This window comes from Nansenia antarctica, assembly GCF_963989245.1.
Source record: "Nansenia antarctica genome assembly, chromosome: 15".
NCBI classification, from domain to species: domain Eukaryota; kingdom Metazoa; phylum Chordata; class Actinopteri; order Argentiniformes; family Microstomatidae; genus Nansenia; species Nansenia antarctica.
Genome location: NC_137685.1, coordinates 16,534,664 through 16,546,852, shown reverse-complemented (window position 1 = coordinate 16,546,852; position 12,189 = coordinate 16,534,664).

Sequence of the window (12,189 nt, the reverse complement as noted above, 5' to 3'; positions counted from 1 at the left end):
TTTCGCCTTAACTGTGATGTTTCATGTTTCAAGATATTTACACTCTTTCTGTATTTCCTGTTATCTTCTAAGTCGCTGCCAGCACAACCACTCAGAAGACAGCTGAAGAAGTGACAGAGAAGCCAGCTGAGCCTACTGCCAGTGCTGTTCCTGAGGTAAGTCCACCTAACCTGCTCACATCTGCTCCCCTCAAGTGTGTCCCCTGAATACAACACACCCTTTGTACCATGAAACTCCTGTTCATAGCCCAGGTGTATTTGCATGGTAGCCTGCCACCATTGGTGTGTGAATGGGTGAATGAGAGGACGTTGTAAAGCGCTTTGGAATAAGGCGCTCCATATAAGTCGGTCCATTATACCATTTACCACTTCTTGTCTTCAATGTCATTATTGGCCTGGCTGCTATTGGAGACAGGCGTTTAGAGGGGAGACTGCACTTATTGGAAGTTTTATGGTAGTTCTGCTCTGACGTGAGGGTAGGTGATGTCACCTGCTGAGATCTGTGCTCTCTGTGATCCACAGCCCAGCCCTGCCAATGGGAGGAGTGATCCGACCAATCGGAGCCTGAAGGGGAAGACGTTTGAGGAGTTCATGCGTGAGAAGCTGCTCACGCTTCTCACGCATGAACTCCTCCAACGTCTCCGCAAGCACCATCTGCAGGAGGAGGAGGCGGCCTCATCCACCAGCCAACCCGACGTTTCCGCCAAGGCCGAACCTGCGGAGAAAGAGGCTGCGGGCCCTGCCCTCGTGAGGGAGACGGGCGTGACCCCCGTCAGAGCGAAGAGCGAGAAAGTGACAACTCCAAACCCTTCATTCCCCTCCTCCCCCACTCTCACCCTGGAGGCCCCTGCCCCTGCTCCGGCACCCAAGGCCCCCAGCCCAGCCAAGGCCCCCAGCCGACAGCGTATCACCCTCAAACCGAAGGCCGCCTCGCCGGTGCCCAGCGCTACCAACTCCCCCCAGCAGGGGTCTCCAATGAGGCAGGCGGAGGCCGACTCGCCCTCTGTCAGCCCCCGGAGCTCCACAGCCTCCCTGGGCAAGAGGAAGAGAGCTCCCCTCAGTCCCCTGGCAGCGGGTGCCCCTAAGCAGGCCAAAGGAGCTTCGTCTCCTGGGCCGCCTGCGGAGGAATCTCCGGTTGAAAAGACCCAAGATGTTGCCCAGAAGAAATCCCCTGGGCAAGCTACTGAAGCCAAAGGTAGCCTACCTGCTAAACGACTCCACTTTGAACACGGTAAATAAAGTCAAGCTATGAAACCTGAGAATCATTGATGTTTTGTTGCGTTTTCAGTGAGGCCCAAGCTGAACGTCCGGCCTTCTGTGATGAAGCCGGCTGCGCAAGTGAAGCCAGGCCAGAAGAGGAGAGCGGCGGAGTCCCCCCGGTCTGCCGTCGCGGCAGTCAAACCGCTCAACAGCGCCTCCAGGGCGCAGGATGAGCAACTGCAGGAGCCGCCCTGCAAACAGAGACGGGTAAGCCGCAGATCGAGCCTGTTTGCAAATCGCTCAATGTCCAAAAGCAGATGTCCATTGTGACCCGAGTCCCAACAACCTGTGTTCTCGCCAGGTGTCCTCCCCCTCCTTCAGCACAGATGCCCAGATGAGCCCCCTGGTCCCCAGGAGCCCCCCCACCCTGCTGGGCCACGGCCCCAGCCCCAGCCCCCCCAGGGAAGAGCTCCAGACGGTCCCCGTCCTCCAGCACAGCGTGGCCACCGCAGCAGCAGTCACCACCACCTCCAGCGCGGCCACGGCCACATTAGTCACCACCACCTCCAACACGGCCGCCAGGGAGGCCTGCGTGGTCCCCCAGAGGTAATGGATGAATGCATAGACGAGTTTTGAATGGTGTTTATTTTAAATGGACTGACTTATATATATATATGTTGGCATGGGTTAGAATCTGGCCCATGCCCTGCTGACATGCCCTCTCTCCCTTCTTCTCCTTACTTTTCACTGTATCTGTTCAATAAAATGAAAAATAAAAATAACTTTTACAGTAACAAATAACAGTGACTTAATTGGTTAAATGCAGATGAATGAACCTCTCTCGTCTCCCCCCTCCTCTTCTCTTCAGCCCCACGGCAGTGAAGTCGCCCACCCTGCCCAGGCCCCGGCGGGGGCCGGCTCACGTCGTCACGCGTCGTCACGCCACGTCGTCACGCCCCGGCTCCCGGCTCACGTCGTCACGCCCCGCCCCCGCCAGCACCTCCTCCATGGACGACTTTGACGAGCTGATGAACGAGCTGAGTTCACTGACGATCGGCTGGAGGATGACTTGGAGCTGGACCCCGGCAGGGGAGAGGACGACCTCCTGCTAGAGCTGTCAGAGATGATTGACAGCTAGGCCGACCCCCCCCCCCCCCAAACCCCCTCCGCCCCATCCCCCATCCTCTAGTGACCACGTCTCAAATCACCACCCATTGAACTACCAATCACTGCCACAGGGGGGCGCTGGTTTTCCAGTACTTCTCATTGACCTCAGCGAGGCAGAGGATATTTCTGAAGCGCCTCAGTTGTTTTTCCATGCTGTCTGAGCAGAGACGAGGGTTGCTTTCATGTCAGTCTGAAGGGAACGGTCGTCACCATGAGCAGATTATCATCATTATTATTATTTTCTTCAACTAAAGTTCATGTTTAAGATGTGTTTTTATTCTGTCGTTTCCTTTCATTGGATTGATGGTAAACCCTTGTCCTTGAACAATCAGCAGTCTATGTATTTTAATTTCTGCACATGTTAAGACTAAGAAGTGATGTATTCCTGTATGGATTAGAGTTTTCTCTCATTTTCATGTCATGGTCTTTTTTCCCTTTGAGTCCTGAAAGAAAATGTAAAGAAGCAACCACCTGGTTGGAGAATGATCTAAACACTAGTTTCAAACATCCTCAGGTAATTCCCAACTTAGCATTGTGAAGACAAGAGCCATGTGGTCTTGCCTGGTGTCACCTGTCATCCATGGATGTACAATCATGTGTAATTGTTGTTGCAGGAAGAGAGAAATTGTGTACTATGTATGCTAAGAAAGACAGTGGAAGTGCAAGTGGAACATAACTGAACTAGCAAGTTGTCATACAGCGGCACTTACAATAGCTCCTGCCCCCTACCATCTTTGCCTTGTCTCATGTCTAGGATCTGACTCTCCTCAAATCATGTATAATGTTATTTTTGTTCGCTTATGTTGCTGAGCTGATCATGTAAAAATGTAGACGTTTTGGAACCTGAGTAGGCTACATTTGTGTGGTAAGCGTATGAAGGTAAAGATGAACAGGAAGATATTCAGAAGAATATGTAGGTCATTTAGGGAATCAGTAACCTCTCAAAACAAATATTTGGATGTAGAAGTTTGGAGTTTGTCTTTTTTTCAGTTGTGACTTAATGCTATCCCACAGTTGTCCACCTTTTAAAAAATATACCAACCATGTTGCTTTGTATTTTTCTGTCTTGCTATTTCTTTTTTTTGTTTAATTTATGAATCTCACATTGCTCATAAAAATGTATTTGTCAAATGAAAAGACATTTTTGGCCCATGTGTTTATGTTTTTAAACTTAACAGTGATGCATTCAAACACACACCAGCCTCTCACTTTTCAAATCCAACCCACCTACTGTTAAAACCTTTGTTACAAATAAATAGTAACATTTCTGGTCTTAAAATGTGAAAGAGCAACTTCTCAGGGTATCTGCGATCTGTCTAATCCTTTTTGTACTGTTCATATGCCATGTTGGAATTAAACTGATGCTTTCAACTTGTGTCTGCTACAGCATGTGAGAGTCCCCTGTCATTTCACTCTTGTTCTATAGCGCAAGATCAGTTGTGAACGTAATCTGATGTGCTGATCGCTGTTCTGTGGGAGGATCAGGAGAGGAACCTAATGGGTTGTGTATCTGTACATGCTTGCCTGTTCTGATTTTACATGACTTAAGTGTGTTGTATGAGAGACTGTAAATAATAAAAATGCTTTTATGGAAAGTATTCTTTTGCGCCAGTCTTTTTTGTGTGGGTGGAGCCAGCGTAATTCATAAAAAAGTAAACAAGCATTTCACACAAGCAATAAAACAAATGATAAAATGAACGAATGATAAAATCAATGCAAATATCAGAAGTAAAAAGAGAAAACAACGTATAAAAATGCCATCCTATATAAGTGGGTTTTTAAACGTTTTTTAAAAAGTGGTACAGACCCAGCTAACCTGACAGTGAGGGGGAGGCGATTCCATAATGTTGGAGCTCCAACAGTAAAAGCACGGCCACCCTTTGTTTTGAGCCAGGTGTGTTTTAAGGAGGGATTTAAAAATCTCCAGGGTCTGAGCGGCCCGTACGTGGAGGGGGAGGCTGTTCCAAAGTTTAGGTGCAGCAGCCGCAAAGCCTCATGGTCATGGGTAAAGGTGAGCCCATGTGGCTGTGGCGTCGTGTTGAAGACAGGCTGAAAGCGATGCAAATGACTCCACCCTGCCCCCACTGTGATAGATGACTCCAGTCCAGTATGGAGGGTTACCTGCTGGTTGCCACCTCCAAAGTGAGTTTCTTTAATCTCTCTGCTATATTTACAAGAATAGTTCTCACTATAGTCTACGTGAATAACTACGTCATTCTGGGTCAGGGTTTCTCTCAAACTCCTCAGTCTTTCAAACTGGTGCTTGATATTGTAAATGTGCCTGGAGAAGTTTGAGAGGTGTTCCTGTGTGAGCTCCACCAACTTCTCAATGGAGGTATTCATCAGAGCAACGCATCCGGGTACTTTCCCCTCCCGTAATGTCCACGCCCCTTTTTGGGTGATAGAAGAGTAGAAGTTTGACTGGCGGTCAATGGGAATTTCTGGTCTTTGCTACTTTAATCCGATAAAATAAGAAAACCGTAGTGCTTTTTAGATATTAGGAGCACAACTCCGATGGCCAGTTAGGCAAACTATTATATAGTGTCATACATTGCCGATCAATGATCGACGTCGTTATATAGAGAAAATGAATGAAATAGGGGTTGATTCATCAGAGCAGTCATACGTCATCTCCCTGTCATCAGGCATTTGTAGTTCTTCAGTTGATTTGCCGTGTAAATCCCCAGATGAGTGTTACATTAGTTTTCTTAAGATAGGATAATAAATAAATCTGTTCAATGGGCATTTGCCAAAGTAGCCTACTGTTAATCAGTATTTATCCTGTATGGTGTATATGAAGATGTTATGACGTTTTATCATGAAAATAATGAACAGCAAGCTCGATCCAAAACTAGGGCCGGTGGAGGAGGGCAATTGTCACATTGGACAGACTACCAAAACAGAAAAATAAAGTATCTTAACGACAGCAAAAGTGATGGATGTCAGAAATACATTACCTGGAGATTCAATAAGGTACTTTTATATGACAGGATATTGGTTAGGGTTATATGACACCTGTAGCGAGATAGATAGATAGAGCCAAAAGTAAAAAGTCGCTAATAAAAAAAGTCGCTAGTAATTGTATGACGCGCCAAACAATCCGCTGAGATGAAAAGTACGTTTTAGAGCATTTATTGAATAGAACAATCAAACTTGGCGACGTACAAAAATAATCCATAAGCAATCAAAACCAGAAAAATAACAAACTATGCGTATAGAATATGCGTATATTGCGGTCAACAAAAATACATCGTTCCCCTCTCTCTCCACTACCGCCATGCAAGGTGCGCAGGTGATTAAATTACCTTGCAATATCACCCCCCATAACCATATGACTTCTCAATACGGTGATCTAGGCAATAAACAAACAATCAAAGTAAACTCACAATAAACCCATTAGCCTGTTATACTAAATACCCCCTACATCATATTCATACCTCCTACAACACCTCAGGCCTTTAGGTCGGGTGGTTCATCCACATGGATGGAGGCAGACTGAAAGGACACACATTCATTGCCTATTTCATAAATGTTCTCCATATAACGACGTCGATCATTGATCGGCAACGACACTATATAATTGTTTGCCTGACTGGCCATCGGATTTGGGCAGTCTGGGGATTTACACGGCAAATCAAATGACAGGGATTAAAGCAAAAAAAAATCTCCTCACGGAAAAAGAAATTCAGGCCAAATTGGGGCCGGTGGCTTTCCGTGCGCAAAGCGCGCGTGAGATTTTCCGTTCTATGTTCTAATGCTTTGACTTTTCTTTCGAAAAATGTGAACACATTTCCGCGTTGTATAAAATCAATGACACATCGCTAGTCAACTAACACAGCTTGTTTTGTGAGCCTGCTAACAATGTAAAGTAGTGTTCTAGTTAACTAGGTAGCAGTCCAATCCATTTCGCTGCAGTATTTTGGCTTGACACGCGAGTTTGTGTTGTGATTCTCAACAACGTTGAAACGTAGTTTCACCCTTTTCCATAGTTTTGAATAATAAATGTGTGGACTGACGATGTAGCGCAGCCTAACTTATTCTAATAATTATTTAACATAGTTTTATTGTGATAATTATTCCCCCCTCCTCCCAGACTTACAAGGTCACATTATTATTGGATTGGTTGTTTGCGTGCCGGGTGAAGTTAGCTAAACATTTAACCTGCTAGCTAGCAAGAGACACATAATGTCACTCTCCAAAGGTCTAAAGAGGAAAGTTGACGGTGAAAACAGGGCATTTAAAGAGGAATGGACAGCGAACTATGCATTCATCCTACCTGGTTTCATCAATGCAAAGCCGTTGTGAGACTCACATTTTACGTGCTCACAATGAATGTTCCCTTCCACCTATACATGCGAGTCGTCCTTTCGTCAATGAATGCGATAAAGACGGACTAGAGGAATCGATTGATGCATAAAAACCTTGAGAACTGCCGGATTAAAGTGACGTCCATAATAATAATAAATAATAATACTACATTAGACTTATAGCGCTTTTCTAGACACTCAAAGACGTCCATATCACCAGATAGCCAACAAATAGTGACCGATGGGAGATGCCAGTTTTCTCATTAAGTGAGATTTAATAGCCTAATATTATTTTTTCTATTTTTAATGAATGGCTCATTGTAATTATTATCCCTAGTAATGTAGCGTGTTTGCTCTGTCGTTTCAGGAGCATATAGGCTAAGCGGATTCAGCTTTCTTTTTTTTTTGCGCCGATTTTGTTGTCAATGTTTTTCATAAAATTAAACTGCATTTGCTTTGTTACTGTTCACATGTGTGGTGCAGTCACATTCACATAGCCTATAAGTAAACATTAAGTTTGAATGATTTACTGAGCTGGCGTTACTTTTTTCAAACCACACACCGCATGTCGGCTATTTCAGCACCACGCATTGTCCACTTATTTATCACTATGAGGGGTTCAGCGTCAGTGCACCCCGCTCTGTTACTGTCGCATAGTTGTAGCCAATAAAGGCCTATATGTAGGCTATATAGGCTATTATATATCATTTATATACCTAATACCAACATCAAAATAGATTGTATGCCTCTACAAATCATATTACACCAGGTAAAATCCGTCACAACTTGGAATAAATCCGTCACAACTTGGAATAAATTGACGGAAATCCGTCGTAGCGACGTAATCCCTGAAATTAAGAACTCCAAATCCCTGATGACAGGGAGATGACGTATGACTGCTCTGATGTCTGAGGCTTGTTTCGGATCCGCTTTTCCATGTTTCACGTCAGGGTGATGCCTCAATAAGTGGTATCCGTAGATGTGTGGTGTTTCCACAAAATGTAACCTCCACTGCGCACAGCTTGCATATGGCTTTGCTTTTGGCGACTGTAAAAAGTATTAATGTGTGTAGACTTCCTAACACTGTAGGGTATTGACTTCCTACACTGTATGAGGGTGTAGCAGGTTACTTTCTGCTGGGTTAGTATTCTGCGTTGTGTCTTTTTCACGAAGAAACACCGGTTGGATGAGCAGTGGATTTATTCCCTTTAACATAGACACATCAGAAACAGGTGTCACATCAGTTCTCTTCCACCATCCACATACTGTAAAAAATAAATACAATGATGAACACCAACATATTGTGACGTTAGAATTATATCTATCTCAATTTTTGTCAACATTTAGTTTTCTACATAATCTGATCCATTAGGTGTTTATTAATGCCTGTGTGGTGTTATCTTTAAAATGTTGGCATTTTTCAGTTAGTAATTAATCAAATACAAAGGTTCCATCTCATAGAACATAATGGAATGTAAAAACTTTGGTGCTCAATATCTCTGAACTACCCTAAATGGAGATAGAACCTTCTCATTCTAAGCTCACGATATACTGTATCACGAGGCAACATCGCCATTACAACTGGCACAATGTACATTCTCAAGACCAGCGCGCGCCTCTCCCCTCACGTTCACACGATGGCTAGCTGCTAGCATACAACCTAGTAGCCAGTCTCACTCCTCAATCTTAATCAAAACAAAATATAAGAAGACAATTTCTTCTACACAGCTTAGCAAACACATAAACATCCACATTATATTCTGTTACAGTGTGTGTCGCAAAAATATTCAACCCCAAAATCTCAAATAGCAATGGAGAGAGCAGAAAAAGACCGTGTCACCAGCTCAGAGTAAAACGCGTTCTGAGCTGGACCATGCGTGTCACCGTAATAGCGCCCCCACGGGAAACAAAAAAAGGTATGCAATGTAATTAACGGGGTAGGAACCAATAATCTCAATCTCATTTTGGGGAAATTCACAACACAAATAAAATAGCATAATAGACAATATTGACTTGGCTACAAGGGCATAGGCTACTGTATGCTAATTTATCTTGCTGTAACCTTCTGTACTCTTCCTGTAGTTCTGGGTCGGTGTACATTTTGGCTCTGAATTTTGTCAGCCTAGCCTTTGCTAAAGCTCTCTTTTTTTCACCTGCTGACTGTCTGCAATGAAACAGGTCATAAAGCAACAAATATAAACAGTTAGTACATGTTTACTCATTATACACAATTAGACAATAATGAAGTAGCCTATATAAATGTCATCTGTCAACTGTATCATAACACCGCTGATTGATTGATTTTCAACTGCATGAAATACCATAATGTCTATGGTTCACAGAGTCAGGACGTCCAACAGCCAATTGCACAGCAAGGTGTTCACTCCCAGCCGATCCAGGTTTTGTATAAGCTGCTGGGGGATGATTGTGTTTTTTTGCTGAGCTTGTAGCTCCGCTATCATATTTTCTATTCGTGAGACATTGCTGTGGACTAGCTAGCCGACAAACGCACTACTATTGATTGATTATCAATATTGAAGTTTCTTGTTTGCCACTTCTCCACCTGAAATCTAGGTGTAAAAGTATACAGAGTAGGTTGTCCTACAAAGACACTTAGATTTAGATTTAGTAATCTAAAAATTATAACCAAGGACTTTCATAAAACCTTGATACACATTTGAGCTTTTCAAAAAATGCCGGTTGAGAGAGGACGCTGGCGTTGCTTGTTCGCCTCTTCTCCGTCCGACATCTAGGTGTAATTGCAGTATACAGAGTAGATTGTCCTGCAAAGACACTAAAGGTTTTTGCACACCAATGCGTTTTTTTCGCATGCATATTTTTTAATCCGTCATCCGGAAAAAAAACGATACGCACAGAGACCTTGCACACTGACCTCCGATGGCGTTTATTTGTTATATTGATGTTGCGAAATTTCGCAATATGCACTCTACATTCTAAATGCTTAATTTAGCAAAAGGTACAAACAAGTGAGAGCAATAGCCTATAGCTAAAACCTCACACCCCACCCCCAGCCTGTCCTTAGTAAGTAGTTCAAACAAAGACATTTCTTTAATTCGACCACTCAATACAATAAAAACCATTTCATCAGTCGTAATTTTTGCTGCATTGAATTGCAGGTTACTCTTCGCTAGTTAGCTGACGTTTGCTAGCTAGCTTGTGTGTACAGCTGTCAGTGGTAAATAGCCTAGTTCAAACAAAGGATTAGACATTTCTTTATTTCTATGACTCAATACAATAAAAACTCTTGTATAATTGTCATCAATCTTAATTTTAGCTGCATTGAATTACAGGTTATTCTTCATTTCATGTTAGCTAGAGGTTAGATTATTAGTTATGATTGACATGGATCCAGGAGATCTGACTTGCATTCATTCCACTCTCCAGTTCGTTCATGATCACACAGCTAGCTACCAGGTCACTCCAATTGTAACCTTTGATCAACTAATGGAAAGCGATGACAATTATTGAAAGTGAAGCACCTGGCAGTCCATTGAAATCTAACTTTCTTCGATTTAATGGGTTCCATGTGCTCATGAGTTTCCTTGGCACGTTGGTCATTTGATGTCAGGCTCTGGCTTGTTGCCAGGGCCATACCTGGTTGATAGAGCACTGAACACCCTACTGGCAGCGAAAACTTTTCAAGTCAAACTGCCTGTTCCAGCAAACTATGCTGTAGACCAGGCCTATTCAATTAGCGGCCCGGGGGCCGCATGCGGCCCAGACGTGACCCCCGATTAGCCCAGCCATAAAAGCAGAGAAAAAAGTATTTCGCAAGTGTTCAGAAATTCATGCAGAAATGTCTACAATAGTAGCCTACAGAACGTGAATATAACACTCTAAACAAACTAAGCTGGGAGCTTAAAACAACAATGGACAACGTGATGGCCTCCAACATTATTATTATTATTATTAACTTGTTCCGCAAGCTGCTGTCAGAAATGTCTGCTGAGATGTCAGCCATGCAGCCAGGACTAAGTGAAGCAGGGGGGGGGGGGGATGGTTACGCCAATGATTCAACCTGTTAATTAAGTTTTATTGTTGTTTCATTCGTATGTTTTTTTCTTCTTCTTACATTCCTTGACATTCCTTGGCAGCACAAATACAAATATGGCAAGATAGACAAGATAAATAAAGTTCTGGGAGTTTGTTTAGTGATGATAGAAGTCAAAGGTGGAAGTTAAAAGTAAAGTAATTTTATTTTATATATTTGTAATTGATTTTTGCACTCTGAATCAAAAGCACATCATCAGCACAAAACAAAACAAAAATGTCTGCTGAGCACCACGATCTGCTTTTGCATAACGACGTCAGGTGGCTGTCCAAAGGCAAGGCACTGGAGCGTTTCTGTGATCTCAGAGAGGAGATTACAACTTTCCTCCGCAGCAGCAAGCAAACGAAGGCAGAAACACACTTGAATCGCATACTGGACGACAACTTCATGGCTGATGTCTGCTTTCTGAGCGACATTCAAACACCTGAATGACCTAATTCACCTAAAGTGAATTCAAACATAAAAAGAAGTGTTACTGATGTCATCAATAGGGACACAACTATGAACCTGTAGAATTGAATTTGAATAAGATACAAGATTTGCTTAAAACCTGTGGAAAGGTTGGATGAATGTTATTGCAGTGTTTTTACAGGGAGGTTGCAGACCTTGTTGGTGCAGATACAGCCAGTGCCGAGGGCAGCTAGGATTTCGATGACAACCGGGCTGCTGTTGCATTTGACAGCATAGAAGGGTCGGGGTATGTTGGGGTATGTTGTTACTTAAATATGTAATTTGGGTTACATACATTATGCAGAGTGTAGTATGTGAATGTTCTATGTTATGTTGAATACTCATGTTAGAGTACCAGAAATATCCTTTGTTGCAAAAGGGAAGATGTTGTGTCCATACAATAGGCCTACACTGCACTTGCCTATATGTTATAATAGGATGACCCTAGAGGGCGCTGTTGCGTTACGTGAGACGTACTATGTATGAATAGAAGAAGAAGGTAGTTCCGTGCTGAGTGAAGAAGATAAATAAAGTACCCTGTCTGTTCCTATACTACTGTGTGATATATGTCCGATACACCCACACAACAAAGTGGCGACGAGAGTAGTAGTGAAGAAGAGGAGATGGCTTTACTTTCCTTGCAACCTCCTGCCGCGTTCCTGGAGTGCCCAGGTGAACCGAAGATAGCATTTGATGCGTGGATGAGGTTGTTTGACAACTACTTGCTAGCTATCGGGGGACAAGACTTTGCCGTCGAGAGGAAGAGAGCCCTGATCATTCACTGCTTAGGAACAGAAGGACAACGAATCTACAGCACCTTGCCACTCGCTACTGATGACTACACTGGAACTGTGAGTGCTTTGAGGAAATACTTCTCTCCGAAAGTGAATGTTGTCGCGGAAAGGTACCGTTTTCGGCAACGAGCACAAGCTGTCGGTGAGTCCACGGATCACTATGTTGCAGCCCTGCGCGAGCTCGTTAAACAATGTGCGTT